The sequence below is a fragment of the Sorex fumeus genome, unplaced genomic scaffold (genome assembly GCF_029834395.1).
Source record: "Sorex fumeus unplaced genomic scaffold, SorFum_2.1 ptg000044l, whole genome shotgun sequence".
NCBI lineage: Eukaryota > Metazoa > Chordata > Mammalia > Eulipotyphla > Soricidae > Sorex > Sorex fumeus.
Genome location: NW_026606101.1, coordinates 64,362,561 through 64,385,780, shown reverse-complemented (window position 1 = coordinate 64,385,780; position 23,220 = coordinate 64,362,561). Strand labels below are relative to the sequence as shown.

The window sequence follows — 23,220 nt, the reverse complement described above, 5'->3', positions numbered from 1 at the left end:
TTTGGATCACACCTGGTGATGCTCAGGGATTACTTCTGGCTCTACAGACAGGAATTACTCTTGGTGGTGCTCAGGGGACCAGATGGGATATCAGGGATTGAACCCAGGTCTGCAGCATGCAAGGCAAATGCCCTACCTGCTGTACTATCTCTCGGCCCCTCCTGTCCAACACTTCTCATGAACCGCGTCCTGCCACCCACTCTTTGAACACCTGTCCCCATATCATCTGGCCACTTGGTGTGAGTCACTAACGGCATCTGGGTGCACCATAGGCCCAACTCTCAGTTTCTACAGCTGCCCTGGGAGTAGGCATCGTGTCCACTCCTGGTGAGGAGCAAAGAGAGATACAGAGGGGGTCCTTTTGGTTCTGGCCTTCAGCAAGACATATCAGAACTCAGGCCCTTCTTCCTGCTCTCTTGGCCCCCACCAGGAGAGTCCACATTTGCTGGAAGGTTGACAATGACCCATCTGGACAGTCTAGGAATGCCTGAAGCCTTTGCTTCTCAGGCATCTGGACAGAAGCTGAGCGTGTCTTGGGAAAACGGATTCCTGGCCCCAGCCAGCCTCTGCCCCCTGGGGAATCTCAGCCTCTTGAACACGTTCCCTGGCAGCCCTCTGGGCTTGGCTCTGTACAACCTTGGGCAGCCTCAGAGCCAAGGCTAGTAAGCAGGACACAGAGGCAGGCCTGGCTCTCTCACTAGCCAAGGAGCTGATGGGGACATGAGTGACAGGCCCTCCTGCGAGATAGTGTACACTGTGTGTGGGCATGCGTGCCGTTTTTAGGGCCGCGTGGGAAGTGGAGCTCAGCAGAGCTGGCTGGGATATGCCTGGTGAGCCAATCAGGGGTCCAGCTTCTTGTCTAGCCTTTCCTGGGGTCTGACTTCCAGCACACAGGCCTGCTCTGCCCTCAAGGAATGGCCAAGGGAGGCAGGTGGAACAGAGACAGGGTTCATGAGGGACTCCAAGTGACTCTAACCCAGGTGTACTGGGGTAACTGAACTCCCAGAGGCGCATCTATGGGAGCCTGATGCTCCTATGGGCCCTCGGGAGGTGGAACCAGGCATCAGCGTCCATGTGGGCTGAACCTTACTTGTGTTCCACACACTCTCCCTTGGAGGCTGCTGAGGTGATGTCCTCTCTCTGCTGACTGGCCCAGGGGTGCTGGTGGAGCCCCCCCATGCCTTCTATATGGCCTGTTTCTCTGTTTGCCAACAGATTTCCTGTGCAGGAGCTGGGGTACTGGGAGCAGAGTTTATAGTTCTGCTCATCAAGAATAGTTGGGGACCCCATACACTGATTCCTGGTCCCCACTCCCCAGATACTTGGGCTGGAGAGAAGCAGATAGAGATGGTGGGGAGGAAAGGGGGCAGGTCTCCAGAGCCAGGCCAGCGGGCATCTGACAGGCATGGCGTGGGAAGGAGGGGACGGTGGGCTCTGGCAGGCTGAGGGGAAGCAGTGGACAGTCTCTGGCAGCAAACTCCGGGGTCCCCTTCTTCCTGCCCAGTGGGCTTCAAGCCACTCAGTTCTTTCATACCCAAAACTCAGGTGCTATTCACATGATTGGAGTGGCTAGCTTCTCTTTCTGCTAAGAATTTCTGGAAGCAAATGAAAAGCAGTTTTCTACTTAGGTATGGGCTTGGAGCACCAAGTCATCCATACCTAAGTGTGGGTCACCTGGAGCGCCCACAGCTGCCTGAATGTCAGTTTCATTTCAATAGTGTCAATTTCGTTGTCTCAGATTTGATATGCTGTTTGAATTCTGTCAAATACCCACTTATTATGTATTTCAAATTTCATTAGTTGCATTATTTATGAAGTCCAGGAATAGTGGTGCCGTCTTGCTTAAACATGTTTAAATGCTTAAACTTTTTTTTTACTGTGGAAACTTTCAATCAAAAAAAGGCAAAGAGTACAACAAAATACCATATGCCCATTAATGATTAACACACATCGATCTGTTTTCTTTAACACCCATGCCCACTTCTTTCCCTGCCTTTGGCCACTTGATTAAAGCAAATTCCAGGCTCATATCACTTTGTCTGAATATTTCATCTCTACGAAGTGAAGATACTTCAAAAACCTGACCACATGCTACTTTAACACCTAAAAGTTAACAATCATTTCTAAACCCATCAAATATTCCATCATCTTCAAGGCTATCTGAGTCTGGTTCTGTGTCATGGCCTTGATGACGGCATCAAATACAAAATGCCACATCCATCTTTAGTGCCTATTTAGTGGACTTATTTAAATCAAGATCCAGAGTTCACATATGGACTGCATTCGATTGATAATCTCTCTGGCTCCTGATCTGTCTTTTTTCTCATCATTTAATTATTTGAATTTTTACACCCACTCCTTCCTTCCTCCCTCCCTTCCATTCTCTCCCCCTCCCCACCCCGCTCCCTCCATCCCCCTCTCCTGCTCCCTCCCTTCTTCTTTCACATCTGGCAGTGCTCAGGTCTTTCTCCTGGCTCAGGGATCAAATTTTCCTTATGTCTAATGAGAAAAGTGAAATTGATTTACCTTCACAGAAGTGGGTTATCTCAATAGAAAAAGTATTCTCAAGAGGCTGGAGAGTTAGTATAGAGACTAGGGCGCTTCTCTTTCATGCAGCTTACCTCGGTTCAGACCCCTGCATCCCACATGGTCCCTCGAGCCTGCCAGGAGTGATTCCTGAGTGTAGAGCTGGAAGTAATACCTGAGCACTGCTAAGCCTGGCCCACCCTCCCCACCCGCCACAGAGAAGACTACTCTCATGCTACCTACTGTTGCCCACTATAGGAATCCTGGGGCAGTTCTTCAAGTGGCAAGCTAGCAGTCTACTTCCACACCAGTGGGAAACCCAGTGCTGTGCTTCCGCTGCTGTGGCTGTGCAGAGGAACGGCCCACACACAACACTACCATTCTCCCTTGCTCACAAACAAAACAAAGCAACGTAAACCAAAGGGTAAATGGTTGAAGTTCATTTTCGGATGGTGCTACGAAATCCCTTCAGCAGAGTTCAGGAGCTCCTGGGTGGCAACCTGCGGCCCAAGAAGGAGCTGTGCTATGTGGTCAGTCCACAACCCTCCAGAAGGCTGGACCTGGCAAACCACATTAGCCAGGCATTTCACAGAAGAATATTCATGTTTAATGACCACGTGCATTTCTCCTTCTGTAATTCTACCAAAATGCTTAGAGCAAATTGGTATTGTTGGTGCCCAGAGTTGGCCGATTTTCAATAAGGTTGTACAGAGAGCCAAAAGGATTAGCAGCCTCTTCATCTACATACAATGAAAGTCAAGACAACCAGCGCAGAGGATCATGCCAACGTTCACTGTTGAACTTAAACTCCATTAATTTCCCCTGCCACTGAGACAGTTTTCTTTGTCACTTCTGTGTCACTGACATTTTCATTGGTCTTCGAATCAGTAGATTGAAGAGGAAGTGCTTCTGTGCAAATAGAACGGTAGTTTTCAGCTCTCTACTGTGACATGATCCAGGGCTGTGGCTTGCCTGCCTGGCTGTCAGGCCATTGTTGCACGCACCTGGGAGTGCTGGCTTTAAGAGAACTTCCACATATTTAAATGAAGGCCTACAGTGCTCAGTGACATCACAAAAGATGCACAACCTCCATTGTCTGTCTTGCCACGGTATAAATTAGATTAACAATGGAAGCAGCTGGTCAAATAATTTTCCCTTCCCCTTAGCTACTGAACACAGAATGTAAAATGTCTGACACTTTGGTGCAAATATAAGCATCGTTATCTTCCTCATCTTGTAGTGACTCTCCCGCCCATTCATCAGAATCTTCATCTTGTCCTTTAACTTGCTGAAATTCTTGATTTTTTTTTTAAGTAGGAGTATTGCTATTTATTCAGCCGCTGATTAGGCTGATTGAATTGTGCATGAACTCCACCTTACTTTTTATCCTCATTTTTTATAATTTTATTTATTGAATCACCATGAGAGCAGTTACAAAGCTTTTGGGTTTAAGTCTCGGTCATACAATGAAACACTCAATTCTTGATTTTTTTAAAAAGATCCTTCTGGTTTGGCTTTCAATATATTCCCCACTTTTTCAGAATGTTCATTGTCAAGGCAACCATTTACCATTACTTCAATGCGCTTTGGGGAGGGAAATATATTATTTCTAAGAGAACATCTGAGTCTGATTCTGTGCCAATGGCCTTGATGATGACATCAGACATAAAATGCCACATTTGTGCGAGAAACTCAGGCCTATGGACTCTGGCACATTCCAGAAGAAGAGGCGTGGATTTGTCTGCCAATATTTGAACACCATCATGGAAATGAACTTTACGTAAAGGAACCATCAGTCCAACACAGGTGTATTCCACAAAGTCTTCCTTTTGTTGCTTAACATAGCAAACCAGCTCCTGGCAAGCTGTTGCTTTTTCTTTCAGTCCCACAGTTTTAATACCAAAATGTTGTTGACCTCCAAGCTTCACAAATTCCCAAGCATCGTCATCACTCATTTTCTCTATGTCTTGGGTATCCAAAAAGGCAATTCCAGGCTTCATGGATATGGTCTTCATTAAAGGCCTCATAAGCACTGGCAGGTGTTGCTGAAATTCTTTCCCAAAAATCTTGCACGCACGGAGTGTATAAGAGATATAAAGTTCCTGACAAGCTCTGTGTCATTATAATCTGTCTGGCTCTTCAACAATGACTGCATCATATCTGATGTGTCTTGCATGACTATTTCCTTCCTAACAGCCAGACTGATGAGTCTGTTGCTTTCAATAGTTGTTTTTTTTTTTTTGGTCTGAGAAGTCTGAGTTTGTTTTGAACTGCATTTTCAGTGATGTGTAGTGAATATATGAAGTATCTGCAGCTAATGAGAGTGATTTCATAACTTGTTCCAGAACGAATTTGGTGTCTTTGTGAATCAACTCCTGGAATTTAAGGACCATGATTGAATAAATGTGTTTCACCGGATTATCTAGATATGGGATCAGCTGGGGCTGGGGCAGTCCTGAGGAAGTTGATGAGGTGTCGACAGCATGTGCCTATACTTGCTGATTGCCTTTGTCTTCCATGCTCTGCAGTAGAGCTGTAATCAGCTTCTCAAAAAAGTTCTTTTGGAAAACATATAAAATATACAGCTATTTGTCCTACAGATTGTAGGTTGCATACCTTATTCCTGGATGAGGACCTGAAGAATCAGACTAAATTTACTGTGTCACACAGAATTTCTTCAGTCTGCTGGTGGCATCCTTCACCAGTAGAAGTAAGGCCACTAATCCTGTACATTCAGAATTTTCAGCCAGGATTCTGAAGCTTTTACATGATGTATTCCTTGATAATGGGCAGAACCAGCTTTCCACCAAGTCCACAAGACATTTTGCTTAAAACAGTCTCATCTCCAAAAGGCATTGGTGTCAAAATCATCAGCTTCTAGTTTGTCCAACATCCCTCTCTTCAAAATCAATGCTAACATTTAAAGTAGTCTATGCAGTAATATTGAAAGTTTTTAACGTAACAGTTGCAGTTTCTGAGAGGGTCACAATTTTTTCAAGGGTGAGACAGTACTGCTTATTACTGAGGCTAGAATCTCCATCACACTTTATCCGAAGTGAAGTAGCTCCTACATGAGGATGCGAATGCTTTGGAACAGTATCTATAATCTCAACAAGGGATGTTAGGGTTGAATTGCCAATTCTGGGAGCACAAGTCCCTTATAGTCTGTAAGAATCTAGGTAACGGGCCTGCCAAATGTTTGAACAGGGAAACATTTTGCTTACTTGCAAATATAAAAGCAGTTGTGTCTTGAACAGATAATGGATAGTTCTGATCCAAATCAGTGGATGTTCTTGCATGCAGTGACCTAGCATCCACTTGACCTCTAAATCGTGCCGTGATTGATTCCCAGAAATCCCAGGAAAGTGTCAGAAGATGTGGAGAATAGTTCCCTGAAGCCTCCTATTTTGGGAGTTGACTGAATCAAAAACGGGGTTTCAAACTTTCAGGCCATTGGTGGTTGCCATCCTCATCTGTAAAATTTCTGCCCAACTCAGCAGGATTACCACAACTATTTTTTTAATGTGTTTCCATTTGAATAATCTTCAGTAGTTCACTCTTGGATGGCAACCTGAACATCGGAAGGAAGAGGTGGATAAACTTCATCAAACACAGAGGACAAAAGATATCTACGACTGTCTGTGAATCTCAGCAGCTGTTGTATTTCTCATGGCATGTAAGGGGAATGTGATTTTTGACGGGCTGGGGAGATACTCAGAAGCTTCCTCTGCCTGTTTCCGGACCGTATCATCAGGGCTGAGAAGGTTTCCCAGGAGCAGGTAGGACTGTTTCTGCTCCACAGCGGTCACTGCTGCTGCACCAAGAGTGAGCAAGAGGGGCGAGGGCTGTTCATGGACTGACTGAAGGAGCCAAGTTGTCTGTTCTGAGGGTTTCCTGGGTTCTGAATTTGACTGCACCCTCTCACTATCACTAATAGTCTCTGCTCCCAGGTTTCATGCGACTGGTAGTTAGATCTGAAGTTTTTATCAGTCCTGGGCAATTTTCTATTTGATTCATTTTAATTTATTTGTAAGCTCTCTGGACATTTAGTGATACACACATGAATCCTTTTGGAGGGAACCACACCCAGTGGTGCTCAGGAATGACTTCTGGCTCTATGCTCAGGGATCACTCCTGGCAGGTTTGGGGGGCCATTTGGGATGCTGAAGACAGAACCCAAGTCAGCTATGAGCAAGGCAAGCGCCCTGCCTGCTTTACAATCACTCTGGTCACAAATATATATTGTTATTTCTTTTTTTTCCCATTTTTTATAATTTTATTTATTGAATCACCATGAGAGCAGTTACAAAGCTTTCGGTTCTAGGTCTCGGTCATACAATGAAACACCTGTACCTTCACCAGTGCCCATTCTTCACCACCAAAAACCCCAGTATACCCCCATCCCAAACCCTCCCCCTACCTGTGGGGCAGATGATTTCCACATTACTCTCTCTACTTTGATCACATCCAATATTTTGACATCAGAACCACTATTATTATTTGAGATTTTTACCCCAACACTCAGACCTGCTGAAAAGGCAACAGCAGACAATTTGTGTTCTATTGCTGGTTATGAATAACATATGATGTCGCCTGGCTGCAGTAGGGCCATGTGATTTTGAAATCCAAAATTTTAACACTTAAATCTGGAGGGCTGGAGCGATAGCACAGTGGGTAGGGCGTTCGCCTTACAAGCGGCCAACATGGCCAACCCGAGTTCGATTCCTCCGCCCCTCTCCGAGAGCCCGGCAAGCTACCAAGAGTATTCGATATGCCAGACACAGTAACAACAAAGTCTCCAATGGAGACGTTACTGGGCCCCGCTCGAGCAAATCGACGATCAACGCGAGGGCCTTTACCTTTACCTTTTACCTAAATCTGGAGGGATTTCTGCCAAAAGCCACTGGGTTTCGAGATTTGCTCCTGAGTCTCTGGAATCATGGCCATTGAACTGCTTGATCAGGAGCCAGAGAGGCCATTCGTGGGCCATGACTTGGGGTCTAGTTGCGGTGGGGAGGACAGGTCTGGCTCCACCCTCATCCCGTGAGGCCCAACAAGTTTCATCACTGAGGGCCCAGACCTGACTGTCCAATGGTCTCTGGAGGATGATGGCCACTGAGCCGCCAGGGGGGAGCAGGCAGAGGGACAACACCCTTTCCCCCCGGGGTGGCCTGGTGACAATAACCTATTGCAGGGTCCGGAAGCATTTCTGCCAAAAGCCACTGGGTTTCAAGATTTGTTTTTGAGTCTCTGGGATCAAGGCCATTAAACAGCTTGATCAGGAGCCAGAGAGGCCATTTGTGGGCAATGACTTGGGGTCTTGTTGGGGTGGGGAGGACAGGCCTGGCTCCCCCCCCATCCCGTGAGGCCCAAGAAGTTTTGTCACTGAAGGCCAAAGCCTGACTGTCCAATGGCCTCTGGAGGATGACGGCCACTGAGCCGCCAAGGGGGAGCAGGTGGAGTGACAACACCCTTTCCTCCCTGGGGTGGCCCAGCGACGGTAACATACTGTGGGGTCCGGACACATTTTGCCAAAAGCCACTGGGTTTTGAGATTTGTTTCTGAGTCTCTAGGATCAAGACCATTAAGCAGCTTGATCAGGAGCCAGAGAGGCCGTTTGTGGGCAATGACTTGGGGTCTCGTTGGGGTGGGGAGGACAGGACAGGCTCCACCCCCATCCCATGAGGCCCTGCGTGTCCTGTCACTGGGGGCCCAAACCTGACTGTCCAGTGGCCTCTGAAGGATGGCGGCCACTGGGCCGCCAGGGGAAACAGGCCAAGGCACGAAACCTATTCCCACCTGGGTTGGCCCAGCACCGGTAACCTACTGCAGGAACAGGACGCATTTCTGCCAAAAGTCTCTGGGTTTTGAGATTTGTTTCTGAGTCTCTGGGATCATGGCCATTAAGCAGTTCAATCAGGAACCAGATAGGCCATGCCTCCAATTATATAACTGAGCTGAGGTGGTTTGTGGGTGTGTTTCCCACATACCTAACTTTTGGCCGTTTACTTTCTTGCTAAACTTTGCCCCAAGTTTTTGGGGTCTGGCCAAAGACACAGCAGCAATTTTGGGGTATGTGGAAGTCTGAAGGCGCCATCAGGATGCTGATGCACTCACCTCACAGGTAGAGATTGACCTGCTGGCGGCACCATACCCCCTATATTGTTATTTCTTATTTAAAAAATTTATTACTATTTTTAGTGAATTACTTTTTACCGTATTTATTGAAGTACTGGGATTTACAGGTTGGAGCAACAGCACAGCAGGTAGGGCGTTTGCCTTACACGCGGCTGACCCGGGTTTGATTCCTCCACCCCTCTCAGAGAGCCTGGCAAGCTACTCAGAGTATCTCACCCATACAGAAAAGCCTAGCAAAGCTACCTGTGAGGTATTTGATATGCCAAAAACAGTAACAAGTCTCACAATTTGTTATGAGATGTTATTGGTGCCCACTTGAGCAAATTGATGAACGATGGGAGGACAGTGCAGTGCTACTGGGATTTACAATACAGTTAATTATATATTTCATGCTCATATCATTCCAACAGCATACCCATCACCAGAGAAAATGCTTCTCCACCTGTGTCCCAAGGGCCCTCAAAGCCATAACCCTCTCCCACATAAGGTCAGTGCTATAGACACAATCTCCAGTTCCAATGACTTTGGCCATCTGTTGTTCCCTTGCTTTGTTTATATTCCATGTATGAGATAGCCCTGCACTGTAGCACTGTCCTCCATTTTCAAACGCGCCCGATCTCGTCTGAACATTATAAGAAAGGGAAAAAAAAGAAATAGAGGCAGATATAAAATGTGTACTTATATCCCTCCGGTCCTTATATATGAGGCCATCTTGTGTAACCATAATCCTACAGTTACACCTTTCCCTTTTCATTTAATATGCTCTCTGTGCTTATAGAGTCATTCTCCTTTTATAGTTCTGTAGCACTCCACTGTGGTTACATGCTTTGCTTTAATTACTCAGGCCCCACTGGCTGGAAATGTGTATTTCCAGTCTTGCTTTTATAAACAGTGCTACAGTGAATAGCCTTATGTCATCTTATAATTTTTTTGCAAGCATGCCTTTGGAGCAGATTCCTAGAAACAAAACTGCTGAGGTTAATGTTTATACAATTTTGCGAAAGGCCACCAATTCTCTTTCGCGGCGTGGTGCCATTTGGCGCTCCCTTCTTTGTCTATGTTTTAAAGAGCAATGTGACCGTTGTTTGATACGTATAACGTACTACTGCATATGTCTATTTAGACATGATGAAATACTATAGAATTTAATTTTGAGGGAATACAAGCTTTTAAGAAATTTTAGGGTTTCTAGAGGAAACTTTGGAAGACACATGGGGGGTGACTGGCTTAGATGTGGTCACTTGGGTTAGACTTGCATGTGTCCCCTTTACTGGCTGGGTGACTCTGGACAAACCACTTAACCTCTCTGGGGCTTGGAGGGAAAGTAGGCATGACACATGAGTGATAAGATAATGAGCGAAGGGCCCCTGGTTCTGTCTGAAGCTGATAGACAGCCATGAGGGAGAAATCATTACTTATTCTTGCCACAGCCTCAGTTGCCCTCCCTGTCCTCAGGCACCCGAGTGGAGGAAGCAACCTCTGTAGAACCGAAGTGACCAGGAATGAGGTGGAACAACTTGCCTTGTTTACCACATACTTTTCCACATTTATATCTAAAGTTCGCTTGTCCCTGGATCCTCTTTTGGGCCAGGCAGAGTGGGCTGGTTGGGAAGACCTGTGTGGGGTGACAGCTGCCAGGGCATGTGCTAGGGATTGGGCCGGCTCCACCGCCTTGTTCACAAAGGGTCACATCAGAGCCAAATGTGGAGTGACTCTCTCACAGGGTGAGAAACATTCTGAGGTGAACACTGGGCCCTGTCTTGAAAGGCGGAACCACCGGGGGACTGAGAGCTGGGCCTCCTCCTCGTCTCTAACTGGGAGTCATATTTCTACAAGTTCTTTAGCCCCTTTCCATCAACTGTCCTGGGGTATTTTATTGATCAGTGCTATATGTAGAGTGAGCCTGCTAGTTATCCTGGAGCCTCAATTGTAGGGCAATGGATGCCAGCCCCATGATGCTGTGTTGAGGTATCCCAACTCAGGCGGTAAACTACTGCTTCATATTCACCAAACCCATGAGAATTCTTGTGTTTTTTCTTTTCTTCTTTCTTTCTTTCTTTTTAACCAGCAGGCACAATAAGCTTGTTTCAGTTGACAATGATGTTTAGTTTTTTTAAATTAAAAAAAATTTTTTTTTCACCAGGGCAGGCACTTTCTCTCTCTGTCTCTCTGTCTCTCTGTGGTGGCCGTTTGTACACCAGCCTTCAGAGGAAGATATGCTACTGAGCTCCAGTTATTTCAAGATTTTCTTGAAAGAAAAATATACTTCCATAGATTTCCAAACTCCTCAAGAGAACTAAGAAACAGGCCACTCTGAGGAGAGCGTGGAGGGGACTTCTGGGATCTTTCACCCCACCTCCAACCCTCCCAGCTCAGCCTCCTGGGGGTGCCGTGCTTTCTTCCTCCTTCCTGCCAAGAGACCAGCCAGCCTCGGTCCCTCGGGCTCTCCTGCCCCATGGATTTGTAAGGTGAGTGAGTCACACACCCCCTGCTGCTCACTGCCTCTGAGTTTAGATCTTCATCTTCACAAGGCTCTTCAAAAACCTGGAGCCTCTGTCTCGTGGGGGCACTCTGTCCCTGGGAAGGCGTGGCCTCTTGCTCACTCCTGCATCTGCCTGAGCTGACCACCCAGCTTGCCATCTCCTGACATTTCAAATGCGCAGTACTCGTTGCTCCGGGGGGAAGGTTGGAGTGTGGCAGCATCCAGGGAAGCACCATATGATGTGAATAAACCCTCCCGACCCTGGGCAGAGGCGCACTGAGCCCCAGGCCTTTCCTGGTATCACCAGGAACAGCCGAAATGTGCTGGGGCGGGAGGTGGGGGAGGGGAAAGGGGCACCTCCTCTTCCGGGTCCCGATTCTCTTACAGAACCACTCAAGAGCCCGGCCTGACCCACCGGGGCTCCAGCCCACACAGGTTCGCTAGCCTCACAGCAGGAGCCTGTCTGTACACCGGCCACAGCCCACGGGCCCCTGGGGGCAAGCATTTAGATGGCCCCGATGGAGAGGAAGGCTTATGGGTCACCGCATCCAAGGCCTGTCTCCTCACACAGTCTGCGAAATAGAGGCAGCCTGAGGAGGGGAATCTCACAAAGCCAATTACTCACTTGGAACACACCAACCAGCTGCAAATGAAATGTGTACAGTGAAAAGGCCAGAAACATATAATTGTGAAGGCGGTCCTTCGGGTTGCCAGCGTCTTTCCTGTCTGCGTGACCATCTCTATACCCACTTACTTACACTGTGTACTGCACCCTGGGGCCCCGTCCGCACCCCTTCCTCACAGGCTGCTGGGCTCTGAGGGATCATCTGAGGGCAGTGGCTTAGCGCTTTGGGGGTGCTGTCTGCCTGATCTCAGCGCCCAGCACAGACTTGTCTGTCTTACGCTTCCAGCTGCCAAGAGAGGAGGGTGTTATTGTGCCCACATCTAGCAGCCGAGGGAATCTCAGCCTGCCGGGACCAGGGGACACACGGAGGTCATGCAGGCTGAGTGTATGGGGCCCCACAGAGACAGCTGCCCTTGGCCTTGGCTGGGGCGTGCCCATGCCCCCCAGTACTGAAAGCCCACTCGGGGAATTCTGGGATGAGGAGACCCAGCCGCTGCCTGGTGGGAGCTCTGAGCCCGACAGTGCCAAAGTTCCAGGCCCAGGCATTGCCTGGCGGTGTTCCCTGAATGGGCAAGAGGACAGAAGTAACCTCTGCTTGGAGCCTCCGTGGCTGGGCTCACAGCTTTGCCTTGGAGGCTCAGACCTTTTAGAATTCTCCCCTGCAAGGGCTCGTGGTAGACTTCAGGGAGGTCAACTGGGGTACACTGCTGGGGGGTTCTTGGCCTGACCTGTGCTGTGGGGACTTGGAGCTGAAGGACAGGAATGCTGTGTGCTCACAGACATGTGCCCCCCATCCCCGGGAGGCTCCAGACGGGGGAGTGCTGCTGAGGTCCCCACCCCATGCCGGCTACTGTGCCTAGGAACAGCAACTGGAAACATTCCGGAGCTGTAGAGTCTGTCCAAGGTGACTCTGAGCCCTGAAGCCGGCCAGGTGGAGGCCCTGCAGGTGGCATGTGGGATACTGGCAGGAGCCTTTGAAGATAAAAGGGGAGGATGAAGACTCACCCTGGCACTGTCCCTGTGGACGCTTGCCCACCTGAGCCCATCACCTCTGAATGGAAGCTTGGGACTTCCCGGGTGTGCTGGAAGGTGCTGCACACTGGCAGTGGACAGCAGAGAAGGGACAAGATGTATTGACCCCTGGAAGACAATGAAGAAAGTGCTACTTTTCACTCAGCACCTATTCACGCCACTGGTGACTCCCCTAGATGACGACACCATCAAAAACGGAGAGAAGAGATAAACAGAAGCTTCTTCAAAGAAGACATAAAAATGGCCAAAAGGCACATGAAAAAGTGCTCTACATCACTAATATGGAGATGCAATATGGAGATTACAATGAGATATTATCCCATGCCACAGAGACTGGCACAGCAGAAAGAACACTCAGTACTGGCATGGATGGGGAGAGAAAGAAACTCTCCTTCACTGTTGGTAGGAATGCTGATTGGTCCAGCCTTTCTAGAAAACAATGTGCATATTCCTCAAAAACTGGAGATCGAGCTCCCTTATGACCCAGCAATGCCACTCCTGGGAATATATCCTGGAGGCCCAAAACACCTACAGAAAAGCCACTCTTATGTTCATTGCAGCGCTATTCACTATAGCCAGAATCTGGAAACAACTCAAGTGCCTGAGAACAGATGAGTAGATAAAGAAACTATGATACATCTACACAATGGAACATTATGCAGCTATTAGGAAAAATGAAGTAACAGTCTGTCTTAGCGACAAATTATTGGGAAAGATTCTTACCTGGAGCCCCAGGTCAACAGTGCTCATTAAGGATAACCTGATTGGCTGCCCCCCTGCTGCAGAGTAAGCCAACTGATGGAATAATGTGGCAGCTATGAGCAACATGATTACTTGAAATCAAAGGTCACTAAAACCATTTAGGTCATGCCAACCTAGGCATTGAGGCCTTCTCATAGGTCACGGTCCCTCCCCTTGGCACCACTAACACTGGTATGAGGTAGTGAAGGCCTCCTGGGGGCTGTAAGCATGCAGCGTCCACAGCCTCAGTCCACTGTATTCCAGTACTACTTGTTCTCCCTTGCTTGTGAAAATGTCCCTGGTTATTGTCCAGGGTCCCTTGGGGTGACAATCGACCCAGCTGAGAACAACGCCATCTATTCTAATTGCACAATATCAAGTAACTCCTGTTTTACACTGGGCGGTACTTGTAATTGTGGTGTGTATGCGTATTTTTAATGCAATGGGAAGGACACTCTTAGGACTTCTTTTAAGTTGATACAAATTTCAAATAGTCTGCATGCGCGCACACACACACACACACACACAAGTTTCATAGCAGCAGTCAAGCCAATGTGTTGGTACTAAAATTTGTGTGTAGCTCATGTGTGTGGGTGTGTTGTTTTCAGTAGAATTTTAAAGACTAGGAAAATCTTCATATTTGGAGCATTCGGAGCCAGTGTTGGCAGATCCCTCAAGCCCTAAGGGGGTCAGGTTCAGAAATGTGGGTTCTGTTAGGAAATGCCTGGAGAGAGGCCAGGGTTTGGTGGTGGTACCGTGGGCAGGGAGATCCCGGGTCTTCATCAGACATAGCCTGGAGGAGGCGGGCTGGGTGCGCAGAGAAGCAGGACCTCTCATTGGTGGACAGAATTGAGAGTTGGAGAGGAGAAAAATAGACTGGCTTAGGGCTGAGCAGAAGGACGACGCCTTCTGCCCCATGCAGTACTAGGAGAGAGCCCAGGAATCTTGACGAGGACGGGCCAGGAGGTTAAGCCCAGAATGATCATAATGAAAACAATCTGTTTGCACCATTGGATGCTTCCAGAAATTCCCGGGAGCAAGTCCAAGGGGGAGAATCCCAGGCGGAAGTGCTGCTGGTTGGAACGGAGAAGGCAGTGTTGGGATGGAAGGATGGAGGAATGGAGAACAACCCTCCTGGCTCCCAGACACTGGACTTCCCATGTGATGGGGTGCCGCCATGCCACTCTGCAGAAACAACAGCTGGCTCCATTGGTCCCGAGAAAACTGTCTTCCCTGGAATCAATTTGCTTTCCTTGCATGAATACGGCTTGGAGAGACAGACTCAGGCTGCTGGGGGAAGCCCGGACTCAGTGGGCAGGGCTATGTTCCCACACCCATGGGAATGGCAGTGGGCACCCGCAAAACAATCCTAACAATGGCACAGGCCTACCTGCTGGCCGCATCCTTGGCTTCTGGAGTCATTCTCAGCTTCAGAAAGTTCTCCTGGAGTGGTGCCCAGCACAGGGCAGCTGAACCACTTTCTTCTTCACCCTCTTGCAAACCCGAATGCCCCAAAGGAGAGAGAGAGAGAGAGAGAGAGAGAGAGAGAGAGAGAGAGAGAGAGAGAGAGAGAGAGAAGGAAATTGTCTTCCAGAGAGGCAGGTGGTGGGGTTGGGTGGGGGCGGCAGGAGTGAGACTGGGGTCATTGGTGGTGGAAACAGTACACCGTTGGAGGAATGGGTGTTCGATCATTGACTGAAACTCAATCATGAAAGCTTTGGGGGATCTCATTCTTAAGTGACACTCTGCACATGTCGGATCTGGAGGTCAAGAAACCTTTGAGATTCTCAGGTCCCCCTCCAGCATATCACAGATGGGTCCTCTGAGTCTCCGCAGGAGATTTCCCGGGGCCTCCATGCAGTGACCCTAACCACCCCTCCCCACCTCACTCCCTGCACTCCACGTTCTCTGGGAACACGACTTGGATTCCGATGTGAGGCAGGTTACTCAGTGGGTGCTGTGTCCCCCAGTGACTGCAGGGCAGCAGTGAATGTGTGGGCCGGGTCCCTGCCCCCCTAATCAGCCACCTTCCCTGAAGAGCGAGTGCTGGGGGTGCGGAGGGGTTCAAGGCTGTGTGCACAGTGAGCAGGGGCCTTCAGCAGGGAGTGGACAGAAAGGTGGTCCTCTCGTACTCCAACAATGGCTCTGTGGGGCAGCTTGGTGGGCCCCAAGGACTCACTGACCCGGGGATGCAGAGGGAGCTGCCCACCACCTAACCCTACCGCCTCCCAAAGGCCCCCAGGGCTCCCTAAGCTGGGTCCAGTGGATGCCCCTCCCTGAGGCTCTGACTGTTCAGAAGACCCCTGCTCCTGCCGCTCTTCTCCAGGACCATGGCACTCTGGATAAGTGACCCGCTGGCACCCCCACCCACATGCCCCCGTGCCCCTGTGCCCCCGTGCTGGAGAGAGCACATAGGACCAGGCACTGCAGGGTCGGGCTGTATAACATCTTCAGACCTTGTCTGATGCCTCTCCAGGGCGCTCACTGTGTCCCCAGGGGACAGAGAGCCCCAGTTCTACAGCTTCTCAGTGTCACAGCTCCTCTGCCCTTTCCCCGAAAGGAGGCTCGGGTGGGACCAGGGGCAGGAGTGGTGGGCATAAGAGCCCAGCCTGAAGCCTTCTGGGGAATCCCCTGCTTGGCTCCCCGCAAATCTGTAGGCAGACCCCCGTGGAGCCAGCTGGCCCCTAATCTACCCCTGCAGCCCACCCAGGCTAGTCCTCTCAGCAAGGAGTCCACACTGCTCCCTGCTCTGTCCTCGATGGCCTCCTTCAGGCCATTCACCCAGGGTGGGGCAGTACCTTCTAGGAGGCTACCCACATCCTGCTAGAACCTTCAATTTGCCCAGGAAAGACAGTTGGCCCTCTCCCTGTGCCTGGCGGGCACAGACGCAGCCCATGCCAGGCCTCCTGTGGTTTGGGTCATGAGCCACGCAGAAAGATGCAGGGCACGGAACCAAGGGACAGCCACGCCCGGGGCCACGGAGGCTCCTCAGGGAGGGAGGGGCGAGCTGGGCCTACTGGCCTAAGAAGCAGCAGGAGAGACCCTGGAGAAACCCTGGAGGTGGTGTCCAGCGGGCACAGGACCTGAGCCACCTGTGGGGGTGGGGGGCAGCTCTGGGAGTGGCCAGTGCCTGCAGCCCAGCAGTCCCCCTGAGGAGGTGTGGCCCCTGATAGCCCAGGCCGGGAGGCTGCTCCTCAGAGGGAGGCCGCCAGTCTCCGCCCCGTGCCCAGGCCCAGCCCAGCTGGATTGTCTGCTGAGTTCTGAGTGAGGCGGAAAGGCCGGGCCCTGGAATGTGCTGACCTCTGCCTCCTGCGAGGCCAGGGGCGAAGGCTCCTTCTTTCCTGTGTCAGAGCCCCACCGAGCCAAGGGTGGGCGTGGTGTGGCGCCAGGCAGCCCCTCAGGAGGTTCCCAGAGGGGCCCCCACCGCGCTCCCCAGCATCCCCTCCAACAAGGAGAGGAAGACCCCCGCAGCCAGGGTCAGCACAGCTCCAGGAGGGCCCTTGAAGCCTGAGGCCTGGAATGCCTGCAGGAAACCTCCTGGTTGCATCTGGTGGGGTGTTGGGGCAGGGGGGCCAAGGCACTGGCCTGCCCAGGAGGGAAGTGAAGGGGCCGGAAGGGTGAGGACTGGGACAGAGGGAACAGTACGCTCCCCCACCCCCCGCCCCTCATCCTCCTGCCTTCCAAACGGGTGCTCTGCCAACTCCAGAGCGGGCGGGGAGGTTGCTAGAAGCTTCCAGACTTTCCAAATGTCAGCCAGGAGCACCTGGGGAGAGACAAAGAGGTGTCTTGTCTCCTTGCTCCGCACCTTCTCCCTGTTTCTCCCCTTTCCTCGTCCGTCGCAGGGGTGACTGAGCTGTAACAGAGGGGTTCCCTGAAGTCAGCTGAGGGCCAAGTGTTTTTGAAGGGTGTGGCTGCAGCAAGAGCGATTCTGCCCTTTCCTTCTCTGCAGAGTCACAGCCTGGAGGCGAGGGGCAGGGGCAGTGGACATGGCCCACCGTCGGGACACTGGCATCCAGCTGCAGTCAAGGATGGCGATCCCAGTGCGTGTGACTCAGGGCCAAGCAACGCTATGTTGGGGGCCGCGTCTTCTTTCCCCTCCCAGCCTGGGCGTCCAATGAATATCCAGTGGGCTCTGACCAATGGCCAGTGAAGGCCGGCCCCACCCAGACGGACCCACTCAGCTCTGTTCTCGGAAGGCCCCGGTGCAGGGAAGCCGGATCCTTGACACAGGCACCCCTGAAAGCTGCCCTCCCCAGAGAAAAGGCTGCGGGCAGCCCCCCGAGCCAGAGAGATCCTCTGTGCTCCACTCCACAAGCTCCTCCCAGACACTCCTGCCTCACCAATCCTCTGCCACGGGGACCTGCAGACAGCTGGAGGAGTGTCCTGCTGGGGCCCACCCCCAGACTCACCCTATTAGCCAGTCTTGCTATCCTTCCTTTGGACACATGCAGTTGTGACACGCTGCCCCCGAGGGTGCCTGTGTGGAGAGAGAGGCCACAGGAGTGCCAGGAAGCATTGGCAGGTGATGGGCATCTGCAATGCCTGACTGGAGATGGCTAGTGGGGATGTGTGGACATCGGTCTGCCTCTATCGTTCACTTTCTGTGCCCTTGAGTGCTTGCCTGCTTCATCAAAAGCAGGTGGTCAGGGACTTCCGCGAGGCCCTCAGCAAGTGCCGTCCCCGCTGTTGGCTCAGCTGGAGCACCCACCAGGTCATCCCCGCTGTCTCCTGGAGGCTCAGCAGCCACCTCAGGGAGCCAAGGCTGCATGTATGGACCAGGTTTACCCAGCACTGCTTCATTCCAGCTCAGCCCAGAGTGCGGCCATGCTGCAGAAATGACTTCACCTACATTCAGAGACTAGCTGGGCAGCGGCAGGTGCCAGGACCCAGGGCCAAGCCCCGCAGGGAGGAGTAAAGCCACAACTCCACCACCATGTCAGCTTGTCTGCGGGTCCAGAAAACAGCAGAATGCTGGAAAGAAACACTGATGTTAACCAGCGCTTGTATGTGACATGCTGAGAAACTGAGTCACAGGGTGAAACCATGTTTCAGGTTACACAGAGACCCGGGTCACTGGATTCCTAATCTAGGGCCCAATCACAGTCTGAAAGATGAAACCCATCCTGGGGTCTCTGGGCCTAAGGGACTCAGCCTTCTGACTGCAGCTCTGGCTTGGGACCTCACAGGGGGGCCACATCCGTCCCCAAATCCTCCCCCACTCAGGGCCAGGGGTGTTGAGGTGCTTCTGCTCTCCTGTCTCCACCTCTGCTGCAGGTCAGGGGGTCGAGGACTCAGAGCCCCAGTCTGAAGCAGGTTTCTGGGGTCCGGAGAGGCCTGACGCAAGCTGAGGTGGCCAGGTCTGTGGCTTGCTCAGTGCCAGCTGCCGTAGGTGGTCCTTGGACAGCTTGTGACAGGCACGTTGTTAACCCTGTTTTGCCCCATTTTCTAGCCTCAGAGCTGCTCTGTGGGAACACCAGGAGTGGGACTCAATCACCCTCCACGCACAGACTTTCTGAAGGGGAGGAAGGGGAAGGGGAGAGAGGAGAGGAGAGAGGCAGGGGAGAGAGAGGAGGGGAAGGGGAGGAAGGAGGAAGAATAGCAGCCGCAGCAGCGGGATCTGGCCCTGGCAGCATCTTGTTCCAGCCACGGGGCTGGTTCTAAGGCCTCTTAGCCAGCATCTGTTCCCAACACAGCAGCTTTGCAACGCTGTAGGATGAAAGTTGTGCTGTGCCCCACCTGCCTTCAGCCAGAGCCCCCTGCTCTTGGAAAGAAAATGAGGACCCCACATCAGTGGGCACCTATGACAGGGTGGACTTACGACACTCTCGCCTTCCGCTTCCCTCCTCCCCCCAGTCCCAACCACAGGGCCCCTTTCTGTCCTGCCCCAAGATGCCCCTACCTCAGGAACTTTGCACATGCTTTCACTGCCAGTTCTGGTTTCCCCAGAGATATCTACATGGTTGAACTTCCCTCAGTTCTCATCTTTGGGCTGAAAGGTTTTGAACAAAAGCAGCCAGGAGGCCTCCTTCTGCTGAGACCTCTCCTGCCTGCCCTGGTCAATCTTGCACCCTGCCTCCCCCATTCCAGGAATTCCTCATCAGCCCAACCTGCCCCATCTCCCTTCTCTGAAGCACTTAGCACTTCCTAATGTGCCATAGTTTACTTATCACAAGTAAACTCCCTTAGGTCAGGGATCCGTGTTTGTTTTATAGACCGGTGAACCCCAAGTTCTAAAACAGCCCCCTGAGCAGTGGTATAAAGCACACCTCTCCCTCCTAAGTGTTGGGTATGGGGTTTCTGTGCCCCTGGCATCACCCAGTGCCAGCATCCCATGTGACCTCTTGCCTGCCAGGGGTCATCTCTCTTACCCCCAAACCCTCCTCTGCTCATTTAGACAGGCACGGTCCCTCCGGGGCCGCAGGACCCTTTAATCTGCCCCAGTCAGCAATACAGAGTCAAACTCCAGGCTGTGAGCCCCACACAGCCGGCCAAAGTGTTGAAAGAATTCACCCTCCCAGGGGAAGTATTTGTGACACGTCCTGTCACACCATGGTAGAGAGTCTCACATCTTCTGCAGAGTAAGGGGGTGGGGTGGGGGAATAAGCAAAAGTATCTCCTCAGCAAAACAAGGCCACCCACGGACAGGCTAAAACTCGGGCCCACTAGCGCGTCGCACTGGCCTGTCACCACGAAGCCGCAACACTTGCTTGAGGAGAAGCATCTCCCCATTTGACTGCATCCTGACAGGAAACAGAGGCCCCCTCCCTTTGCCCCTCCCTTCCCTGTGGCCTGGACGCCCCAGGACACACCCTGACTCCTCTGGGTAAAGGGTCTGAATTCCAGTCCCTCAGCCTGGCTCCCCGCCGCCTCCAAGCAGAAGGAGAGGAAAGGTCAATCTCCCGGGTCCAGGAGAGCAGCCCGGAAGCTCACCACCCTGCCGCTGGCCCCAGGCCTTCAGATTCTGGGCACTCTCGCCTGCCTGTGGCCCTTCAGTTCTGGGTGTGAGATCGCCCTGATCAAGTCTTTTCGAGGAAGAGTTTCGGAGTTTTGCTCCTTCCTTCACTCTGCTCTACCAGTCTGACTGTTCTTGGACAGACGCTGAACAATTGGCTGTGACCTCTCGTCTATTTGTGCAGAGGATCCGGCCCAAATGGGCTTTTCCACACAGTCCGGAGAAAGGAATAACAGCCCGTGTTTGGGGTGGGATGGGCTCAGAGTGACCGGAGAAACCCCGTCTCTTGTCCTGCCAGAGAGGGAGATGACCAAGGGGATGACCTGGGCCGCACGCGGCAGGCCCCAGAGGGTCCTGGGCAGAGCCAGCCACAGGGTCCAGAGCCAGCCTACGTCTTTGCCACGAAGCCTGAGTTCAGCGGCACCTTCTGCCAGGGAATTTCCTTGTCGCCGTGGGTGTGCCACATGAGCGCACAGGAATGCATCTTAAAAAGATGTTCTGGGAGTTCCCCGTGGCAGCCACACAGTGGCTAGTCATACCTCCTACTTGGACTATCTGAGCCAGTTGGAATTCAGAATGATGTCCCGGGAATTTAGACAGATTTCTATATTGTTAATTTTATTTTTAAATATTTGGGGCCACACCGTGCTATGCTCAGAGGGTACTCCTGGCTCTGCACTCAGGAATTATTCCTGGTGGTGCTCAGGAAACCATACGGGATGCTGGGGATTGAACCAAGATTGGCCGGGTACAAGGCAAATGCCCTACCTACTCAGACCCCAATTGTTAAATATTTTAAATTTAAAAGTTAGAATTGGGGGCTGGAGTGATAGTACAGTGGGTAGGGCGTTTGTCTTGCACACGGTCTACCGGGGTTTGATTCCCAGCATCCCGTTTGGTCCCATGAGCACTGACAGGAGTAATTCCTGAGTACAGAGCCAGGAGTAACCCCTGTGCATCACTGGATGTGACCCAAAAAGCAAGGCCCTCCCGTTGTTCGTCGATTTGCTCAAGCGGGCCCAGTAATGTCTCCATTGGAGACTTTGTTGTTACTGTGTTTGGCATATCGAATAGCAAAAAAAAAAAAAAAATTAAAAATTAAAAAATAAATAAAAGTTAGAATTGGTAGTGGTAGTCGAGAGATAGTATAGGGGGTAGAGCATTTGCCTTGCACATGGCTGACCTAGATGGATCCCCAGTGCCACATATGGCTCCCCAAGACCTCCCTTTCAGGAGTGACCTCTGAGCACAGGACTAAGCCCCAAGCACTGCCAGACTTGTCCCATAAACAATTTTTTGAGGAGTTTGTGGGCCATACCTAGCAGTGGTCAGGGACTATGCCTGTCTGTGTGCTCAGGGACCACTCCTGGAGCTGATTCATATGTGGGGGACTGTATGTGGTATCAGGGACTGAACTGGGGTTGGCTTCCTACAAAACAAGTGCCTGACTCCCCGTACTATTTATCTGGGCTCCTAAGTAACTTTTTATTTTATTTTTAATTTTTTAAATATTTTTAACTTTTTCCTTTATGTTGATTTGGGTGCTGTGATGTATAATACCATTAATGATGATTTCCTGGGTCCATAATTCCAACACCACACCCCTCATCAGTGTACCCACCTGTCTCCCTCTCCACCCCCACCCCAAGCTCAGTTTTGTGGATCAGTTCTCTCTCATTGTGTTGTACTGGCCCTTTGTTGTTACCTTGCTCCATATCTTTAAGTCCCACATATGAGAGAGATCATTCTGTATCGGTCCCTCTCCTTCTGATTGATTTCACTCAGCATGATATCCTCTAGTTCCAACCATGTCACAGCAGATTGTATGATTTTGTTATTTCTTACAACTGTGAAGTATTCCATTGTGTAGATACACCACAACTTCTTGATCCATAGTTGAGCATCTGGGTTGTTTCCATGACTTGGATATGGCTTAAGTACAATTTTGCACTCTAGATGAATTTTATGAAGTTGGAAAAGTATGTCCAGCAAAGAATTTCCAATAACGACAGCTGAAACCACACTGAAAAATCTATGGTGAGGTGAATGTCCTCCTACTCCCCTACCCTCCCACCGAATTCAGCACCTGTATTGACCTATAATGACTGAGCACCACTGGCCAAGTGCCACAGGCTGTCTTCCCCAGGACGGCTGCTGACTGAGGAAGAGCCAGGGAGCATGGCCAGTGTGCTGAGTGCCTTGTTTCAGAGTGGATCCACACTGGCTGAATCCACTGACACTTGCACCGAAAGATCTTCTCTTGGGGAAGAACCAGAGGGAGTAGCAGAGAAAGAGGATGTAAGAGGGATGGATCAAAGTAGGGGAGAGAGGCTTGGGAAAAGGGCCGGTCTACAGGAGAAAAACAAGATGTCATCTGGGCAAAGCATCCTCCTGGCATCCCTGGGCTTCTGGCAGTGTGGTTTGTAGTTGGCCTAGCACTGACCTGCTGTGGGACTTTGGGCCGCCATGCCGGTCCTCAAACAGATGGGCATGATGGGATCCTTTCCACAGACTGTTGTGAGCATCACATGGGGGTGGCATTTGGGGTCTGGGTGAGACAAGTGCTCCCAAACCCTTTTTAGCGTTGTAAGTGTGCAATCATTGCTGACTTCATTCTGTTCCCACAAGTGCATTTCTCAGAGTCACACTCCCTCAGCATTGCCCATTCCCCATGAGATGCCTCATGAAATGGGTGTGTGAAGTACCAGGTGCCATTACGGGTGG

The 23,220-nt window shown here is 51.1% G+C and overlaps 1 pseudogene; it reads right to left on the bottom strand.

The window, feature by feature from the left end:
- Positions 1 to 2,981: 2,981 nt before the first annotated feature.
- Positions 2,982 to 22,964, bottom strand: LOC130030681 (importin-5-like; annotated as a pseudogene).
- Positions 22,965 to 23,220: the final 256 nt, after the last annotated feature.